Raw genomic sequence first — 16,888 nt, 5'->3', positions numbered from 1 at the left:
ATGTGGGTCAATGCTGTCAAAAGTGGCCTTTAGTTTTTTTGTCTCCCCCAAGTGTATAACATATACTAGTTATCTGGCAAACCACATTATACTAATACCTTTTCTACTATATATGCCAGACAGCTGGCAGATTATTGTGTTTTGTTCTGTACTTTTATTATAACAATATGTTACAACCCAACCATAATTCCTGACTGTCTTTAAATTTCCACAGTCCATCATGAACTTCATATAAAGCCTGCAGTTCTGCTATTATGCTTGATTCTTGTAGAGACACTTTGAACATATGCATCAATTCTACTTCTCACTACTAAACTATATATGCAATTTCAATGCATTTAATTGGATTTCTTTCACATAACTGTCATTGTATATCTATGCCAAACTTAGATTACAAAGCACCCCAATATCTTTCTGAAAAGAGAGGGGGAGAGAGAAAGCAGCACCCTATATTCATGGTTCCAAACATGCCTGGAGAAGGGATACGCCCTCTGCACTTTGTGCACATATATTTACAATAATTGATTTGATATTTGCTGTTTACTTCTCGCTTTTTTAAGAATATAGGTAAATGTCTGTCCATAGTAATAATAATAAATAAAAACTGTCTCTTAACTCTTGGACTTTTCCTTATATTTGTCAGAATGCTGCTCAGTACCACAAACCCATACTTACTGTCTACATCCTGATTTATTACACATTTTCCCACCATATGTGTGTATCTAGTTCCTTGACTACTTAGCTGAAATTTCAGTTCCTATTTCTATACCCTTCTTTATTTTAGATGACATTGCTTGTTTTTGATGTTCTTCGCCATTTTAACCAACTTGACCCTATCATCCATGATTTCAGAAAACATGCTTTTATAAAGAAATAAATACATTTTTTATAATCCCTTGCACCAGTCTTACCTCAAGAAGTTTGAAACTAAGCACTTTAGATAAGATCAATAGTGGAAGAAAAAAACAATTAACAAACACTAGAAACAGACAGTAGACACTAAAAACAAAGCCTTCTATAGCTATAGCAAGAATCTCCACAGCAATACCCAGATTTGCTCTGAGTTACTGCACAGTGGTACCTCCCATACTGAGCCAACAGATATTGCCAATATACTGGCCAACAGATTCAGTGCCAACTTTATCTCTCTCCCCCTCCCGAAGGACTAATCACAATACCAGAGAAATGACCGGCACCCAGCATTACTGCAGCACAGGTTAAAGCTGCATTATCCAAGGCCAAAAATACAGCTTCCATGGGACCCAATAATATCCCTGGCTGTGTTCTACATGAACTACAGAGTGAATTGGCACCTCACCTGTGTGCCCTGTTCAATCACAGCCTCACCTCAGCCTTTGTCCCTAACGAATGGCGCATTGGTACAGTCATCCCTCTCCATAAAGGGGGAGCAACTACAGAAATTATCACCCCATTACCCTGATGAATCGGATATGTAAAGATATGGAGCGCATTGTCATGGACCTGATTAACAAAGATATAGGAAATCTCCAGACTCTAGACCCCACGCAGTTTGGCTTTGTGAAAGGGAGATCATGCCTGCTCAACCTGGTTGACTTCGTTGAGTCAGTCATCAGGGCTTTGGATGAAGGTAAGGCACTGCATACAAACTACTTCAATCTGGTCAAGGCCTTTGATGCCATTCCTCACTCGAGAATTATTGATAAACTCACCAAACTAGGCATCAGCCCCTATATCACTAGGTAGGTTGTAAATTGGCTCACAGATAGAACACACAGTGTGGAAGTAGCAGACTCCAAGTCAGACTGCTGAATAGTCACAAGTGGAATCCCACAGGGATCAGTCCTGGGTCCTCTCCTGTTCAGCATCTACTTCTCAGAAGTCCAGGCCAAGACAAAGGGATTCTCACTGACCAAGTCTGCAGACAACTGCAAGCTGGGAGCCATTATTAACTCAATAAACATGAAAAGGCAACCGATATTAAAAACACCATCGGTTGCCTTTTTATATTAATTTAGTTTGTGAAGTACTTTTCCATTTTCAAGCCATTATTAACTCTCCAAGTGATGCAGACTTTCTACAGAAAGGCCTCACTGAGACCAATGACTGGTGTTGAAACCATGGCCTTAAGATTAACGTCAAAAAATGCTTTGTCATCCCCTTTGGTAAAAACTCAGTTCCCACTAATTACCACATTGATGGGAGCATACTGAACACTGAATGCATTATAAGAGATCTGGGGATGCAGGTTGACAGCAACCTCTCCTTCAACCACCACATTGCCACTGTGGTCGGAAAGTCCTTCTATGCGGCACATCTCATTACCAAGGGTTTTGTATCCAGGAAGAAAGAGGTCATCATCTTTCTCTACTCTTCCCTCATTAGACCAATGATTGAGTATAATGTACCATTTGGCATGTACCTTTCTAGTCACCTGCAACAGCAGGAGAGGCCAAAGCAGTACCTTAAGAAGAGGATCCTAAGCATTAAACACATGTCCTACACGACAGACTCAAATGACTTCAGCTGTTCTCTGGCTCATATCGGCTATACAGTTCTAAAAATCTAAGAAATGTCCCAGTTCCTTTCCATGTAAATGTAGGTCCAAAATGCTGTCATCATGTGTAGTAATCCACTGGACTTTGCCCTTAATCCAACAAGTATTAAGTATCGCATGCAGCAGAACAGAAAACACAACTGCCTTTACAATGACTTGCTTGTGTAGATGCTGAACCGATAAATACATCCAATGCCATGATAAGCCTACAGGTTATGGAGGAGGCTAATGTAAAGACTAATGCTGAAGACAACACTTACAGGAAATGGGATTTGTATTTCCTAATTAGATAAACCTTGGTATCACTGTATATTAAGAATCCCTTGGTGTACATCATCTATTGACTATTGCTGAATCTTCATGTCATTCACCACTTGTAAAGCCAGTCTTTATACTGCAAGAGAGAGTGAGGAATAGTGTTAAATCTCTTATGTTGCCATTTATGCAGGTGCATGTGCTGTGTAAAGCTATTATTTTTTGACTGTCATCCCCACTTCAAGGATGGAAAAAAGGGGTCTATATTGAAACATTGAATGCTTAAAACAGTGAACAAATTTTCATCAACACATTTTCATCGAAAGCTGAAAATGTCGACACCACAGAACAGTGATTTCTTTCATAGGCTGTTCCAACTAAAAAAAAAAAAAAACATTAAACACTTCCAAACACATACACACGTACCCTAACCCTAATTGTACCCCCCCAAAAAAACAGTAAACAACTGAATACACATATGCACGTAACCCAACCATACATCTAACATAAAAAAACATATGCACTTACCTTAACCCGCACACTAACCCTAAGGTCAGTAACTCTTGCACATTTACGTAAACAGTTCCAAACACATACGCACTTACCTTAACCCTAATTCTACCCCCCCCAAAGCAAAAGTAAACAGCTGAAAACACAGACACACGTAACTCAATCATACATCTAATGCAAAAAAAAAAAAAAACAGTAAACACTTTCATACATATGCACTTACCTTACCCGCACCCTAACCCTAAGGTCAGTATCGGTTGCACATTCACGCTTGGGAGCAATACCGGACAAGGGACCACACTACATTACAGAACACGGCAAAGCAAAGAACCAGTCAAGTGACTTCTTTCCCAGGGAAAGAATTCCCTGAACAGCCGCTTCGCTGTTTTGCCTGTTCGCTCTTTATGTGTCGACGAAAATGCATTTGACAAAATGCGTTTTCATCGTTCTAATAGGAACCCGAAAAAAACATATTCAGTACTAGGCAGGAAATTCTGTATAGAGCTTATCATGAGGTTAGAAGTTGAAGGACATAAAAACATAAAATGCTCAGCAGAAAAATCAAATAATATTGTACAATGGTATGAAACAATCAAAACGAATGAAGTTGGAATCACATCAGGTACATTAAAACATATTGGACTTATCAAAAGCCAAACTCAGCTAATATGTTAAAAGGAACTAGAAAAAAATGGACAGCACTGAAGAATCTACCATGCAATGTGAGAGAAGGTTCAACAGGTACAGAGTTGGATAAGAAAACACGTGAGGAACCTTCAGTAATCCCGGAAAGAGAGAATATGCTGGTATCATTAGACAGTAAGGAAGTGGGTGCTGATTAAGTGAGACCCAGACTATACATGCCTAGATAAACTAACAGATATTTTGTAGCTAATTTGAAACTCGACTGGCAACCACTGAAGACTGGCATGGTGTTTTGGCAGCATAAAGTACTTCTAAGTAGCCAGATTGCTAAGTTCTGCACCAGCTAAAGATGGCCAAGTTCTGAGTTAGAAAGTCCTTAGTAACTGTTGTTGCTGGGAGAAAAATGAAGACATGTCCAGTAATAGAAGCAGGTGCTTGACTCGGGTTGTATTCATTAGACTGAACTATGATGAGTTAAATAGAGGTGACACCTGGTTCTTAGTCTGCCATCCAGGACAACATTTTTCATTTTGCTTATAAGGCATCTCCTGTTCAATATAAATAATATAGAGACTACTGCCTCTATATCTTTAGATCATTTAAATTGGTGGTGTAGTTATATAGTTATTGGCTTTCAGGTATTAAGATTTATCTGATTATTATACATCAACATTTGGATGGATTTCAACATGGGCTATAGTGGTATCACTTTGGTATTAGGGCATACAAAGAAATTTAGGGCTAATACCCTTTTGGCTTTCAGTGTGCCAGTATTTTGTCAAAACAACTGTCATTTTTGTATGAATTCTATTATATTACAAGTGGGAACCCTAGAGTTTTTTCATATCTAAAAGTTGATTGTCACTTTTCATCCACTGACAGCTAGAGCAAGTGCATCTGAAATACCATGCTGTCAGTTACACCCCCCCCCCCCCATCATGTTCACCACCATAAGATTATGGCCTAGCTTATCTCTGCAGGAAAATACATCTCTTTTCTTTCCAAAGAAGTTTTCATACATCATCTAAATGAAGCAGACTTGTTTTCTGCTAGATCTTTGCTCAGTGTCACTTTAGCACTCTCTCCATACTTCCCATTAAAAATAATACTGAAACATAAATGAAATGAACACAATAAGCCCGAAAATAAAATATCAAAAAGTTACAAAAACTTGAAGAATGCAATCCTGAAATAATAACTATTACATAGATTAAAGCCAATACTATATACAAATGTAACATTCCAACATTTAACGTTCCAAATGAAAATAAACCGACTTGTGTATTATTTAATTTTTTCCAGGCAAAAGTACTGAACACAGGTTACTTTTATTGGCAGTAGATGTTAGACTTAATTGTCTGCATTAAGTGTCTAGATTGCAGGTGCATAATCCTAAGTGTTTAAAGTATTAAGTAGAAATGACATCCTGGATATCTGGCCTGTTTCACAAGAGCAGTGCACTCAATGACATCTCTTAGAAAACATAAGAGCATTAATACTCACATGTCCAGTTTATTCCACTGTTGGCATTTTTGTATTATGTATAATTTATCAAGAACTAAGTGGTGTTGCACTTGTTATTGGAGTATTATTTAAAATAATCTAGAGTAAGTATGGTACACTGCAATACTTTCACTAACAAGAATACATATTTCATTTCATTTTAGTGGAAAGCAGGTGTAATGGCTCTGTGGATTTTGGACATGATTAGCTTTAAGCAGAGATGTTTGTAGAAACTTCAGTAAAACTTCCAGCTGCCTTTGTATAAATGTATTCCTCTTGATTATTTTTGTATTAAAGTATGAAATCAGGTTAATCATATTAACTATAGATTATATTTTTAATTAACTGTATCATCTGACATTTGGAATATATACAATATATTTGTATTTGGCTGCATTATGATCAAAAATGGGTCTCAAATCATGCAAGCCACTGAGTTAACAAGTAATAACTATAAAGAATTTCCGTCTCCATCATTTTGTCTTAACTCCATCCTGATTTCGTACCATTCATATCACTGTTCTTAGTCTGTCCTGACTTAGTGGAAGTGTTAATCCATACAAAAAGAGACTAGACTTATTTAGTTTCACAGTGCTGAATTATCCTGATAACTCCTACCATTGTTCCAGAATTGCTTCTTACTTGGTGAGTTTGTTGATACTTGTGCTAACAGTGACTGTGAACAAGATATGTGACAAACCCCATTGACTTTTGTCACTGGAATGTGTTCTGGGAAAAGCATAAATATCCCACAAGATGCAATCAGACTATGCACCCTTTCTATTTTTCTGTGAAACTAACTACCAGTACCCCCAATTCTGTAAAATGATGTGCTATTATAAGTTGCGCCAGATTCTCCACATCAGCATCTTACACTTGTCAAACGGATGGACAGAAGTGGATTGCGTGTAATTGCTTGATATTATGCAATAAAAAAAACTGTCTGCCTAACCAAAATAATACCATTTGTGTAAGGGATATTGCCTTTTTAACTTCTTTTGCAGGTTCAGTGACAAAAAAAGTACAGATACCTAGCTTAGTTTAATAATTGTCTTGCTGTAATGACATCATAGTGCATTGTTTTAAATTGTATAGCATTATAACATGCATCTTTATTTTTTTATACTTTGTTCTGTTATATTTCATGACTCTGTTGTTTTATAACTCTTAAGAAGTGCAGTCCTTAGTTGTAAATTGCATTTTTGCAGTGGAGCTTTTCTCCATGAGCCTCTACTGAAAAGGGGCATTTGTAGGCTCTGTCAGACTATCCCAGTAAATAAAGACCAATAAATAAATATATTGCTTAAAATACTATGCTCCATTTCTGTAAAAAAGACAGATGTTTGCATTTCCATCAAGAAGTATATTTTAGACACAGAATGTATATAACATAAAATGGCAGAGTAAAAGAACAATTAGTATACAGAGAAATTTGACTTCAGTGAATCAGATATGAGACCCTAAATTTATCTGTGCTTTGATGCTATGCATTGCTTAGTTGGGTTCATGGAAGAATAGTGGGTAGACATGTCCCTGTTTGTCATGGAACTTACAGCTACAATATAGAAAATGGAGGACAGAATCCAATGATGTATGACAGAGGTGGCATTCTTCAATAAGCGAACTATGAAGTCACATTTATTTGTTCTGGTTACATTTTGTATGTGATTCCATGCTTCCATTTGGTAATTACAGAACAGTTTACCCATATTGTTCCTGTAGAATAAACAACATCCTGAATTTCCCATGAAAAGGACACAATGTTAGGTTTTGTTCTACTGCATTTGTTAACACATCCTAAACATTAAGAAATGTCCTTTTTGTAATGTATTGACGGTACATCCATCTGTTCACAACCCCTTTTCCCCATTTTTTGCATATGAAGTCATCGGGGTGTCACTTCAAAAGTGATAATCATCTAGAACCAAGGTTTATACTACTGGTGGCTAGCCCTGCCACATCATACAGTCACACTCAGACTCACACCTATGGCTAATTTAGAATTTCCAATCCACTAACTTGGAATGTGGGAGGAAACTGGAACACGCAGAGGAAACCTATGCAAGTACAGGGGGACATGCAGACTCCACACAGAAGGCACCCCAGCTGAGAATTGCACTGGGAAACCTTTTGCTGTGAGGTGACAATGCTATCCACGATGCCACTTTACTTGAAATGCCTTTATGGCTCTAAAAAATCCTGATAAATGACCTGTTTAATTAATAGCTGCTTTGGAAGTTTTATTGGAAGCATAACACTGTCTGAGGCCAAGGAATTCTTTGTGCTAGATGTTTTCCTCTCAGAACAGCAGCATCAATTACTACGTCAGTACATATTTAGCAGAAATCTGTGTGTGACATAAGATATAATTACATAATTACAAATAAATAAATAAAAATTTACAAAGAAAAAAAAAGAAAAAAACATACTTTAATGAAGTGGCCAATTTTGTTGTCATCACTCCATGTAACTGGTTTCACTCTTATACAGAAAAACTATTAAAATAATGTCCCCCCACCCTCCAAACTGGTATCGTAGTAGCCAAGACAAGAATGCCGGTCTCCCCTGAGAAATTCTATTGCTTATTCTGGAATGTGGTTTTTCCTGTATTAGAAAATGCTGAAACTGCTTACCCTGTTATTATAATCCTGAGGTGCATGACTTTAGATATGTGAGAAAACAAAAGGTATCATTTCTCTGTTTGTAGTAGCATCATGTTAATTCAAATACACACGTACACATTTGAACACTGAAAGAAATATGCAGCTTATTCTTTCTGAGTTTCAGTGGCAACAATTTTAATTTTAATTCTATTTAACATTTCATTGCAAAACTAGCAGAATCAGATTTCACTCATTTTGGTTAAGGGTTGACATAATTATGCAAATGACAGTTTAATTTTTTGTGAAAACCCACTGACTATTTTAATTTGGGAATGTTATCACTTCCCTAAGCACTAGCAAAGGTAACGTGTACAGGGACAGTAATACCTTTATATCAATATATTTGCAAAGATTCTATATCTGTTATGCATTATAAAACCGGTGATTTTTCTCATCTGCTTGTATTAGAGGTACTCTAGAAGCATAGCACAGGTTTCCTTTTGCTGTCATAAACATGGAGAAATGGTTTTGTTGCACTGCGAGTCTGCAAGATTATGCACATGTCAAATTCGGTACCTATTATTTATGCACAATGGCGATTTATGCTTAAATATAAACAAAGAACAATGCATACAAAAGAAAGAACGCAATTCTCACTTAAATTACAACGAGTATATAATTTATACAGTTTTCTACTATTTCTCTGATTCACTCACTTCTTGACAGTCATTTTCTCTCCCTGAAGAGTTGATGATTCATTGTAGCATGTCATAATCAAACACACCCTTCTCCTTTAGCTAATATAAGTAATTTTGCTTGAAGAAATAAATTCCAAGCACCTTGTATCTGACTCAGACAATTTCTCTGGCATTGCAGTGTTTTATTATTCGCTAATGCATTTATTAACTATTTTGAATATTGCTGTCCTGCCATTAGGAGTAAACAGCTTCTATATTTGCCAGTTTACCAACAGTAGCAGTGTGACATTCTGTTGTTCATTTGATATTTGCTAACTGGGTAGACAAAATGAACTGGGGTGTTTAAGTTGCTCTAAAGTGTGTGTCCAGAATAATATGGATTTAAACTGTTAACTTCAAGGTTTGAAGTCTATCTGTGGAAGGACAAGAATGATGTATATCCCACATGCAGTGTCCATGTGAATGAATTTAATTTAAAAAGTAAAATATGCTATAATGTAGGTCCTTTTGCAAGGATATGTTTTATTCAGTAAAGGGTACAGTATCACCTCTGAGGTCAGTTGTATTATGTCATAGGATCAATATTACATGCCTTCTTTTTTGTTTTGACTAATTTCATATCAGAAGTGAAATGTTCAGTCAATGTTTTCTCTCACATGACTTTCATAGAGTTGGTGGGGATGGAATTGTCACAGTTTTGAAAATGAAAACGTTGAATGGGCATAATTGTGAAGGCTATTTTGACAACAAATGTAGTATTGTAAAGAAGAATGTCAATTTTTCAAAGAAAAAATGTACAGTAAAATGCTTATACATGTGATAATTCAGTTGTTACATGATAATAATGTAAAAGCATTTTTTATTGAGCAACTTAAAACCAATGCATTAAGGAAACATGTACTTGACTAATCTGTTCTGCTTAAACTCCATATAAGAAAATAAGCTCTTCTCCTTACCAGCCACCTCACGATTACTGGGTAGTGATATACTGATTATAGTATGGTGAACCTGTATGTCTGTATAGCTTTACAACAGTGTGATATAGCTTACACAGAAAGGCAGAGAAAGGACTGCTCTGGCAGAACGTAAAGCTCAAGCAAGCTTCATACTGGCTATCACATATCAAGTGCGATTTGAGAAGTAAAAAAACTATGAGAGATGTCACATCTTGGTCAATTGCAAATCACTGCACTATGGATAAATACAAGATAACAAAGTTATAATATTTAAGACACCTCAAGACTACAAATGTTTTAATGTTCATGGAACTACTACTACTGCTAATAATGGTGATATGAAATTTCAGATATACACAATTACTTACCCTTATATTCCTTCTTAAGTTATATTATTTATGAATTATTACTTTTGTCACCTTTTTAGCTGAGAACAGATTAATACTGCACATAAACTGGTTATCTGAAGTCAAGTTACATGAAAGGACTTGAGAGTTTGGTTGTGAAGTAAAATATACAAATTCGCTAGTTTTGTATATTGGATTAAGTGACATGGGTGGCTATTTTGTGTCATTTTATTTATTTGTTTTTGTTTATTCTTTGTTGACTGAGTTAGTTTCAGAAGGATGACTGACTCAAATGTGCAATAACCCCTAATGCAGCACTGCAATTATAGGAATCCAATCACCTACAATGGGAATACAACCACCAGCCTTCTGGTCTTCCAGTACATAAGGTGAGCCTGCTACTTGTTGTGTCACTGACACTGTTTACTATCAGCTAATGAAACACACACACACACACACACACACACACACACACACACACACACACACACACACACACACACACACACACACACACACACACACACACACACACACACACACACACACACACACACACACACACGTTCATGGAGGCATACACAAAGCTGACAGCTAGTACACTAATGAATAAATGAATACTTTAATAACTATATTTTAATAACTGTAAAATACATGTCACTGTTTGTATAATTTACATAGTGATTTAAATATTTTATTTAACCATTTCAGACTTCCATATTTAATTCTCTTAAAATAAAATTTAAATTAAAAATTACGTTTTGAATTTTTATTGATAAGAAGTTCGGCACAGTTATGTGCATATTTATCAATCTGTAAAATGCTAATAACATGACATCTTAAATTTATACCAGAATCTAATAGAAGAATGTATGAATCCATGAATTACTCAAACATCTGTATTCCTGATGAAAGGAAATATAATAAAAAAGTATAATCCTCTTCACAAATGAAAGCAGGATAATACACACTGTAGCTATACTACATAGACAATACACCTCAAAAGAGTAAAGCTATAACTTACTCATGGATTTCATTTTGAAGTCCTGGGTTTGATTCCAGCTGGCCCAGTATGAGGTCTAACAAACCGAGTCAATGGAAAACAAACTCGAATAATACAAAAAGAAAGCAACTGGAATGTGAAAGCTAAAAAATAAAAAAAAAATATATAAGAACATACGTTCTTATATATTTTTTTATTTTTTATTTTTCGCATTCTAGTTCCTTTCTTTTTGTATTATTCCAGTACGAGGTCTGAAAAATGGTCAGCAAGTCAGTTAACAAATTTGGGTTTCTCCATGAAAGAGGCTTTTTGTGTCTTTTGGGTTTATCCGTTAAACAAACATGAGAAAAACATGATTCATCATGGACAGGAAAAAAGGTCTTAATATCAGTACAGTAGTACTAATCAGATGAATAATTTCTCATTTGAACTAGTCCCAATTGCTGCAGTAAACAAATACTTTTTAATTTTAATATAGGAATCGATTGAATAAGTTACCCACTCTTTATAGTAATCAATAGATCCTTACAAGAAACTTATGTTCCAAAAATATGGAAAACCTCTTACATTGTACCAGTACATAAAGGACATAACTACACTGAACTTTCAAACTATCAGCATATTGCAGTACTCTCTCTACTCAAAAGTACTAAAAAGATGCATCCATCAACAAACCTAAACCTTTCTGCTAGAAAAACACTTACTCTGTCCCTAACAGCATGGCTTCCATCCAAATCACAGCACTGAAACTGCCCTACTACACTTTCTAGACACAGTCATCCAAAACAGAAACATAGGCAGACATGTCTCTTCCTATTTTCTGGACCTCTCAAATGTATTTGCTACCATATTTTACCCTCTTCTCCTCAACAAACTCTCACAACAAGGACTAAGCAGCACAGCCATTGAATGTTTTCAAGTTACCTCAACAACAATACACAATCTGCCAAATGGCCAGATTCCAGCTCTGCTCATTAGCCAGTACAGGAAAGAGTACCACAGGGGCCAATACTAGGACCACGCCTATTCACTGTATACATAAATGAGATGCACAGGGCAGCCAAACATGCAGCAATCATAGAGTATGCCGATAACTCAACTAATTTCTGCTCAACCATAACACTATCCTAATTCTATTCACCCAAGACTCCTTGCCCTCTATTAAATCCTGGCTAGAATAATCCCAGCTACTCAAGTCCCCCAAAACCTAAATTAATCACATTTGCCTCCAATAACCTCCCACCACCTAGCACTGCACTAAATATAGTCTTGTCTGTCAATGCCAGAATAGAACAAGTTACCTATTCCAAGTTACTAGGAGTCATCCTAGATGATAAAATTAAATCTGACCAGCATGTCAGTGCTGTTGTCCAAAAGACTCACTGCAAATTAAGGTTACTTTACAAAGTCAGGCCATTTTTCACTTACCATAGCAGGAGGGTAACTGTAACATTCCTCTCACCTTCTAGCCTGCAATATGCATCTGCAATCTTCACTAATCTTCAGACCAGACTAATGAACAAGCTTTAACAGTGTTATATGAAAGTAAGTTTGTATATAGCTTCCCAAACTGAACCCATCATTGATTGCATTCCCTTGCAGAACCTGAACTGGCTAAAACTACCATACCATATAAATAATCTCCTCACTTTTAAGGCCAAGCCCAAAATACATCTAAATCACACTAGAATTTGCAAATGTCCTGAATCTCCAGTTAAAATACTCAAATATGAATGATTCATATCTCTTAACTACTAAAACCATTTCTTCCCAACTGGCTGTTTTTGTGCTTGTGTACTCAGTTTATTTTACTCTTCCCATGACAAAAATAGGTACTTCTGTTCTTTGGCCAGCTTAGAAACCAACATGATTACAGATGAATATTGCATTACATTCGCTACCACACATTTATACTGTCTATGCTTAGTGATGTTATTACAGTTATATTGATAATTTCCTGTTTCAGTGAGTAACACGCACCAGTATTACTTCTTAGAACTTACTACACTTTTTATCTTTGCGCGATATTTCCTACTAATTCAGTTTCAATAAATTTTTGTATTTTTGTACATATTTCTTTAGATCTTGTTTAAAATTTGTTATACTGTAACTACGATTTCTTGGAACTTTTCTCCCCGGGCATGCACTGAAAATGGGCATTGCACCCAGTTGGATTTTCCCAGTTCAGAAAAGCAGATAAATTAACAAATATTCAGAAAATAAGACCAATATAAACTATTACCTGTACCAACACAAAAGTATGTATAGTATTATTTTATGGATAAACCATTTTTTTCTGTTTATTCATTTCCTTTTTGTTTATATATTATTTACTTTGTTTCTCAGAATTATATCTTCTGAATGCCCCTGCACAAAATCACACATCTTAACAAGCATACCTTAGAATACTGTTCAGAATGAGTTTCTGAGGTAAACAGAGTATTACCCTCATTACTACTGCAACTACATACCATTCATACAGACTCTCTCTCTCTCTCTCACACACACACACACACACACACACACACACACACACACACACACACACACACACACACACACACACACTGCAGAACTCAATGAAGTCTTGTTACTTTACTTCTTATAAAATGAATTTGCTTACCTTTTTTAGTATTATATTCCTTTACTGTTTTCCTTGAATTCTACACACTTATTAATTCACATCACAGTCCTCTCCAAGACAGTTACATGGACATAATGCCTCTTCAAGAGAAGGAGGTGGAACATTATTCTGAGCAGGGAGGATATGGAGGAGTGCAGGTATTACGAAATAATCTCAGTGAAAAACCTGTTCTGCCACACCCTACATCAATCTATGCATATTAACTAAACAGAAAGTGAACAGTATGCACCGCATCTTCTATTATAACAGGGGTCAGATTTCATCCTTTTTTGTTTCTGCATCAGCATTGTACATGACTAAACCATACGAGCTAAGAAAATGATGACACAGTAGATATACTAAGATAAACTGGCACTAATGCAGATTGAAATCTATAGCAAAATATCTATAAACATTCACTCCTTTTAGAAATTACAAAATGATCTGGGAAAGTACATTTATTCTGTGCAACATATGTAATACAGCTATACAAAGTAAGATAGTTACATTAAATAGGCATGACATTTAACAAACAACAACAACAAAAAAAAGAACTCTGATGGCAGGTTTTAAAAAAATGCAGACTGCATCAGGACTCATTAATAGAAATACCATAGCATGCATTTAATCAGCTGTTTGTTTATTAGTGACTACCTACTTATGGCTGTGACTATGAAGGTACCTTTTGTATTATTGCTAGGAGTACAAACAAAAGGTATAGTTGGTTGCATTATATTTCAGTCAAGATTCATCTGTGATTTTATTTTTTCTGCATGAAAACAAAGAAAAAAATTCTGATAGGCACCAAATAGATTGGAGATACACAATTCCCCTTTTTACATCTCAGTGCTGATTTCCTTGAATATACATAAAACAGAGTGCCAGATATAACACAACCCTCACTTTTCCAGATATACATAGTCTGTCCACGCACCATGAGCCTTTGAGTTTGCTATCATCTTTTGATCCAAGGGTGAAGAATTAAGAAAACCCATGACACATCTATTTTTAATATTCATATCTGAAGCAGCTGTGATTTTCCAAGAAACAATATTATGATTACTGGCGCAGGGCAGCACCATTAACATCAAGAATACCTTAATGCTGGGAAAACAGAAATCATTTAGCAATCATCTAAGTAATTTCAGTTCACCTTGGTTAAAAAGTTACTGTATGATAAACTACACACTAACAGCTGAATTGGCGATGGACATTTTACTGTTTATTTATATATACACCCTTCTCATTTCAGAAACCAGTCTGGTCAGATAGGAAAACAACAATGGTGTATGAGGTATCATAGACTATTATAGCTGTTATTTAGATGGTTGAAAGAAAGAAACCTTGTCTCATCTTTGTAGGAAAGTGGTTTGCAATCATAGGTTCCATAACATACGTGTGCACACATTCCTTTCTCACAGGCTTGTGAAACTGACACTTGTAGAGAAAAATGATTAACTGAAAAATGGATTGTTCAGGTACTGGGTGAGGTGGATGGGAAACGGCAAAAGCAATGTGTCAGGTTTCTTCCAGAAGGTTCCAGCCTGCAATAATTGGGAAAGAAGCTCCAGTCACAGCCATAGTCTACAGATTTAAGGCCATTCCAATACAAACACTTACTCAGGAATAAAATATCAGAAATAACACAGATGTGAATGCACTGCAGCTGAAAAACTTACTTAAGAAAACAATGAAATGGACTGAAGCTTAGAAATTATTGCAGAATCTTATGTATTGTGTACTAAGAAACACTGCATCCTTAACTGGCATAATAATGTTTATAATATAGAGAGGATTTATGAGTTCCATTGTTTCATTATGATTATAATTTCTGTAACAGAATGAACATGTAAACCTTCTGACTGATTTTCTTGGGTGTGTATACCTATAAAAAGCAACCATCGTGTGCTAATATGACATAGGAATCTCAAGACTAAACAGGTTTAGCTCCTTTATGGCAGTTAATATTTACTTACTTATTTGTCTGCTTGCTGGTTAACTCAGTAAATTAACTAGTCCATGGAATCTATTCAGCCATGATTGGGAACAAAGGCAACAAACGATTTGTGGTATATGACTTGTTATGTCATGCAGAAGGACTGTATGGTAATTAGTAAACAAGGCATGGTTCCTTATAGCATGCCATAATGATTAGCTATAATATTATAGGTTAAGTGAGAGCTGTATTAGGCACAGCCATAAATATAATTAATTTAACTGGCTAAAATTATTAATATAATGCAGTTTAAACTTCATGTATTAAGAGAAGACATAACACTAACCTTCTTCTGTTATAGACAACAGTGCTAGGCAGAATCAAGTAAAAGCAAAGAAATAAGTAAGCGAAGAAGATAACACTATAGAGCTGTAATTCTGCCCTGAAATGCAAACAGAGTAATATTTAAAGTAGTCTGGAGACAACAAGCAAAACAAGAGAATGTAAAAGATGATGCCATTGTTGGAAGAAGGCCATACATGGCTGTCAAGGGGTTATGGAGTGGGAAAGACTAACAGTCATGATGGGAGTGAAGACATGATGGGAGGAAGTTAACATGCATTTTGCAAACATAGAGGTATAAACAATACTATCATTAAGACCCAAAGTGATGCATGTTGACATATCTGTTTGCACTTGGCCTGAGACTGGGAATACTTAGTTTTGATTAAGACTTCTGTTCAGTGATGCTTATTATTTCAGAAGGAAGTTTATATCGTATGCAGGACACCTATTAAGAAAATACATTATTCTCTCTTTTACTTGAGAGAGTTTAGCATTCACACAACTATAACAGTGCCATTACTAAAAGTGCCATTATTAAAAGACCGTTACAGCAAGTGGAATAAATAACAAGTTTCTTGCAGAGAAGGAGGGAGGTTAGTTGCAAATAGTACCTTCTGAGATAGTAAGTCTATTATACAGTTTATTGCAAACTTTACAAGTATACCTCCAGCCATGTCTAAAATATAATGCACTGATACTCATTTTGTCTTTAATGGTCATAAATCTACACATCTTAATCACTGCAACTTGTAAGGCTCACATTTCTACCAGTCATTAGGGAAATAAGGAGTGGGACATATTCAAGTTTGGGTAAGAGGGCACCTCTTTATTTCTTCCTTCATTCATGCATTTATTCTTTCCATTTGTTATGTGGTTTAACTGGGTTAGCTATTATGAGACAGATATATGGTGGGAAACACTCCAGATA

At 35.8% G+C, this 16,888-nt stretch overlaps 1 protein-coding gene across 2 annotated transcripts in view; it reads right to left on the bottom strand.

The window, feature by feature from the left end:
• The window catches only part of LOC122806611 (mucin-3A-like), a 391,121-nt gene extending 377,348 nt beyond the window's left edge, over positions 1-13,773 (bottom strand). Inside the window, exon 1 of one of the 2 annotated variants that reach the window (XM_044077178.1) lies at positions 13,680-13,773. The gene's annotated coding sequence lies outside the window, so the exon portion shown is untranslated. The remainder of the gene's footprint in view (positions 1-13,679) is intronic. The other variant, XM_044077177.1, reaches the window with a different exon arrangement.
• Between the last annotated feature and the right edge of the window lie 3,115 nt (positions 13,774-16,888).

The sequence above is a fragment of the Protopterus annectens genome, chromosome 7.part0 (genome assembly GCF_019279795.1).
Source record: "Protopterus annectens isolate FY-2018-M chromosome 7.part0, PAN1.0, whole genome shotgun sequence".
In the NCBI taxonomy this organism is placed as follows: Eukaryota; Metazoa; Chordata; order Ceratodontiformes; family Protopteridae; genus Protopterus; species Protopterus annectens.
The sequence above is the reverse complement of the archived record's forward strand: the minus strand, read 5'-3'. Positions and strand labels throughout refer to the sequence as shown.